This window comes from Triticum dicoccoides, chromosome 1B (genome assembly GCF_002162155.2).
Source record: "Triticum dicoccoides isolate Atlit2015 ecotype Zavitan chromosome 1B, WEW_v2.0, whole genome shotgun sequence".
Lineage (NCBI taxonomy): Eukaryota > Viridiplantae > Streptophyta > Magnoliopsida > Poales > Poaceae > Triticum > Triticum dicoccoides.
In genome coordinates this window covers 563,576,112-563,581,697 of record NC_041381.1, presented here as the reverse complement: position 1 = coordinate 563,581,697, position 5,586 = coordinate 563,576,112, and the positions used below count along the sequence as shown (strand labels likewise).

The 5,586-nt window shown below is 40.6% G+C and overlaps 1 long non-coding RNA gene across 1 annotated transcript; it reads left to right on the top strand.

Moving 5' to 3' along the window:
- The first annotated feature begins 342 nt into the window (after positions 1-342).
- LOC119348776 lies at positions 343-5,250 on the top strand. The gene is made up of 2 exons (XR_005169101.1): positions 343-792; positions 1,605-5,250. It is a non-coding gene; the product is annotated as an uncharacterized LOC119348776 (long non-coding RNA).
- Positions 5,251-5,586: the final 336 nt, after the last annotated feature.

Below are 5,586 nucleotides of genomic sequence, written 5' to 3'. Positions count from 1 at the left end.
TCTTGCATCTCCCGAAGGGGCGCCGCCGCCGGTAGCGCCGCTGCTCGTCCGTCGAGCTCGAGCGTCCCCATTGCCAGGAGGAGCGGAGGTTGCCGCTCCGGTAGTTGCTCGGCCCTCTCTCCCTTGGTGCCGGGTCCGGTGTCGGGGTCGAGTGGTGCACATGATCCGGGCGCGGCGGCTCGTGGGTGAGCGCGGCGGCGGCGGCCATGGATGAGCTCGAGCTCGACAGGGGAGCGGTGGGGAGAGGAACGTGAGGCCATGGGGAGGAAGAAGATGGCGCCGCCTCCGCCGTCGGCAGGAGGGGGCCGCGGTGGCCGCCGCGCAGCCCGACCAGGAGCTCCCCGGCGAGCAGCCATTCCCCTACGAGAAGAAGGTGAGGAGGACACGCCCCTGCGTCAAGAGATCCGTCAAGAGATGCTCGCGCCGCGAGAGGAATCCACATCTGCTCCTGCTGCTCGACTGATTCCAGATCGAGGGACGCCTGCTTCTGCTCGCTACGGACGGCGCCCGCTGGTCATGTCTCCTTCCTTCATCCTTCATCTGCAAAACATGCCAAGAAAGACGAATTTATTCACCTGCATTTTTCTCGGTCATTTTGGGCGCAGAAGTAGACTCAGCGAACATTATGTCGTGGACGAACTGTTGGTGGCTCAGTCTGATTGACACAAGAAAGGGGCAAGACCAGCTCCATGTTCCTCTAGCAGAACTGGACCACCAATCGTTATAGTTCTGGTCTCAGGAAGCAGGATGAATTGGTCCATCAACGAACACTTTTGCTGCAGATCTTGGCAGGTAATTGCTAGCTTAGCAACACCAATACCTCACATTGATATCTGTACAATGTCATCATAGGTGGTTTGTTACTATTGGTTTTCTTTTGAGAGGGTAGTGATTTAAGAAGAATAGTTTGAACTTGAGACTACAAATAATCACAGAAAATATAGGTGTAACAGTTATATGGGTGTACTTAGATCTACTTTGGTGGTGACATCATAGGACATCACAAAGATAGAATTGTTGATTTGATTTTCAGCCAATTAATTTCACACGGAATCTATAACGTAAGTTAAGTATTACTACGATTTCTCCCTTAAGTATGATGAATCACTTTGTTTAAAACAGCAGAATTTGTTAATGGTGCAAGCTTGTAATAGGTATTGTGACAAATTTGTTTTCTCAATGATGATGGAAGTTGATGAAAGCACCAAAGGAACGATTGAATAAGACATGTTCGACAAGAGAAAACATTAAGGGGAAGAAAATGATGGACAATCTGTTCATTGGCTGCAGTTTTTTTTAACATAGTTTCACATTGAACTTTGTCTTTCTTGATTTGTTTGTACCTTGCTGCCAAGGAAGGCCTTGGATCTAGCTAATTATTTACAGAGCACATGTTTGTTGCCTTGCTTGGCTTGTTGGCCGTATTCTGCTCTATGTCCGTGTATGCGTAGAGGTGCTAGCTAAGATACATCTGTATGCATATATGTGTGTGTTTTCTTTGCTTCGGCTGAAGATGTACTGATTTTGCCCCAAAAGAAGCCGTGAATATTGCAATTTGCTTGATTCCCACTTGTGTTATTGTTAAGCATGATTTTTTTTTCCAGGAGCCTATGTGATGTGTACCTGTGTTGGTGCCTTTACAGAAGATCCATTATGCCTCCCTTTCGGTAAGCATGACAAGCTTTTACTTGTACCCTGAGACATGGTGTGGATTCTGTCAATATTAGGTTCTCAGCTACATGGAAGTGATAGTATATTTTAGTTCTCCATGCTTATTATCATTCTTGACAATTTTATATTTGCAGTTAGAAATTTTCAGTTCTCCACCCATGGTAACTATCAATATATAACTCCAGTTCATGTTCTTCTAATTATACATGAGGGTATGAAAAATCCACACTCTTATACATTACTACTACTTTACTTCATATATGTGTCTTGATAAATATGTGAAGGACGCGAGGTGTCACTGATGAGACCTTTGTGTTGGCCGGTGATCATGGGCAACGTTATATAGTTAGTTTGATATGTTATATGGTCCAGCTAGGTTCGAAGGAAGGGGATCTTTGGATCAGTCCCATATTCATGTTAGTTTTATAACAGATCGGTGAAAATTACTTCTGTGTGTTGTTGCTTCAAGTTGAATTTTGGTCACTTGTTTTAAGGTCTACCCCGCCGTCATTTCTATAAAAATAAACAACTTCTTTATTTATAGTCGACTGCCATTTTTCCTTTTGGCTATGTGTTGGTCGCCCCTCATCTGCGGCTGCTCGTGGGCGCTCCTGCAATGCCGCGGGTAAAACTGGTGGTGGCCATGGCATTGCGAGCGCTCTGCCTCTTGCGGTGACTTTGTAGAATACAAGTCAAGTTTAAAGCTTTCGACCGCGACGGCTGAAAAACCAAAGTAAATGCATCATATATATTCTAATAGATGCATGCGAATCATAGAAAATATGGTAAGCAACTATCCTACAATTTAGGACTGGCGTGATGTTGCTCTTTGTTGATAGAAATCATACTTGCATAGCTGTTTGATTGATTTGATTATAATCAAACTGCACCGTCATAATTTTAATACTGTGATTATTCAAATGAAAAATGATCAAAGAAATACATGTACCAAAGTCACATTTATTGAGATCATGAGTAGGCATAAAATTCTTGGTCATTATGTTTTTACATTTCTGGGTTGTGTGCATTTTTAACGAGTTATATTGTTTAGCACAGATAGGGTTCTTTCCTGAACAGAGTGCATTTGCGTTGAGATATCAGATAGCTGGGATGCCGGATATTGTCCTTCGAGCTGGTGTGCCGGCAATTTCTTGTTCGTGCCATCGCGTGTAATTCCAGTGCCCTGCCGAGGGGCTGTAGCCGGCCAGTCGGAAGCCATTCTTTTTAGGGCGATGATGATTAACCGTGGCTGAAATAAGTGTGCCTTTAAGCAATCGAGGCACCTGTGGGTATCAAGTTGGATCCTCCCTCGTGTCTCTAGGATCCTTTTTGATCTTGTGATACCTGTTGTTCTGTCCTTGGATGGTCATTCTTGTTGAGTGATAACCAGGGCAGCTCAACTGTATAAACAGATTGATCTGGTGATAAGAGATGATGGGGTAGGTAATATGATTGAGGAAAGGCGAATCTGAGCCCACTATGCAATGGACCCTGAACCCTTTTTATTTGGTTTAAAGGTGTTGCTTATTTATGCTCCGGTGTTTATAGTCGTCTTATGTATAGATCTCTTCTCTCTTATATCTTTATTGCATATAAGTTGTTCTTGATCTTTTATTGTTTGTTGTTGGTCCTTAATTTAATCTGGTTAAGAGTAAGTTGGTCCTTGATTTAATCTGGTTAAGAGTAAGAGTAAGTTCCATATAAGTTGTTCTTGATCTTTTATTGTTATACTTGATTTAATCTTTTATTGTTTGTTTCCAAAAATATGGGTTGTCGCTTCATATGTTGCTTTTGAGAAGATGTATTTTCTTTTCCTTTTAGTCTGGTGAAATAATTGTGTTGATGTCAAGGCAGTCCATGCTGGTCCATTCCAATTTACCATTTTCGTAAAGTGAGATGGATTTTTCATGGCCCGGTGGTGGTTGCTTTGTTTCACATTTCCAGATACACATGTGGTGGTGTTCTTACTGCATATGTGATAATGCCAGGGATTTTAGCTAATTAGCAATGTTTATATCTCTGTAGTTTCTTAATTTCTATATTTGAAGATGGCCTCAGTTGGTCGGAACGCAGATATCTTAATATGCTGATTAGTTTTTGAGATGTTCGTTCAAGAATAAAGATGGCAACTTTTGGGGGCAAGGTTATTTTAAAGTCTGATGATTGCTATGTCGTGCAAGAGGGTGTTGAGCTGATAGGTAATTGCAGGAGTCGATGATATGTATATTCCAGCACCTTTACTCAAGGTAACTTATTTATCTTTATAACCGAGTACATCAACTGAATTTTTCCCATGGCAAGCTAGCTTCAACTGTTCCTGTTTGATTATGTCGTTTATTAGTAGTTGTATAATAGTTAATGGTGTGGTCAGTGCCATCTAGCATCATATTCTACCTATGGTGTTGAAATTCAGTTTGCAAAGAGTTGAATAGTGGAGTACTGTCAAAACTGCACTGCTCACTGAAAACAATGGAGTATTCACTCAAATTTTTGTGTCTCAGTTTAAGTTACAGATCACGAATACTCCATGGAGTATCATGGAGCAGTACAGTACTGAGAACATCTTCATAAATGAATTTTCACAGTTTTTAACTGTATTTATAGGACTACATAGCACACAAATAAGAACATCTGCACAAATATGGTGTTAATGTAGTGTTATGCATTTCTTTATCAATCATCCTGATGGCGTCGTGTGGACATGTGGTAGCACTGAATAATGAATTTGTGTTAACACTGAATTTGTGGACATGTGGATACTGAATTTGTGTGGACATGTAAGCCATGGAGCAACAACTCAAGGTCAAGCCCTCCATGGACGATTCAATCAAGATCAAGGTCAGCATTAGTCTGAATTTTCTTGATCAACAGTAAACTGCAGTAGGATTTTTTCCAAGTTAGTGCTTGCAAGATTGTTACTTCAACTGAAACATGAGTGTATGTTTTCAAAATTTGCAAAACTGCAGTAAGCATCATTCTTGTTTTTTGCAGAACTGAATTTATTAGCACCATTTTGCATCTTGCCATTACTCTTGGTCAAAACTGAATGTTGACAGAGTTTTGGTCAAAACATTAGATGATGTGAGCTTTTTCAGCTATCCAAAGTTTTAAGAGTACAGTATTCATTTCAAAGTTCATGTATAAAATTCAGTTTAACTCTGAGAGGGAATAAACTACTGTAGTTTACTGCAGTTTATTGCATAATTATGCACTATTCGGAGCAAAAATTCAGTTTACTGCAGTTTATTGAATCAAGATACAGTAGCAATCAAGCAGAACATGTACTGTATTCATTTCAAAATTCAGTGTACTGCAGAGTGTTTCAACCAGAACATGAATTAAGATGCAAGAAGCTTCAAGTTGATAGCAGTCGATGCAAAATTGTTCACTTAAACTTCAATGTTCAGTGGTTAGAACACAAGACCAGATTTCTTAGGTTTACTGTACACAAGTTGATTTAGTCCACAATATGTTGATTTGCATCAGATGTTCTAGACTGCAAGCATCAGAGTTGAAGAGGCTATTAGCAGAACTAATTTTCGCATATTCTTATTTTTCTTTAAGTATTTTGTTTTGTTATCAATGGTCTGGTGTTCGGACACACCATTACGCTCTGGTGTTCCAGGTGGCATGAGTCGTGAAACTATTCCACATTGTTCTAAATGAAGGCCAAACTTGTAACTCAAATATTCTCCTCCATGATCAGACCGTAGAAACTTTATTTTCTTGTTATGATGATTCTCCACTTCATTCTGAAATTCTTTGAACTTTTCAAACGTTTCAGACTTGTGTTTCATTAAGTAGATATACCCGAACCTTTCCGAAACCATTCCGGTGTCCGAATGCTATCATCCAATATATCAATATTTACCTCTCGGCCATTTTGAGACTCCTCATCATGTCCATGATTTCATT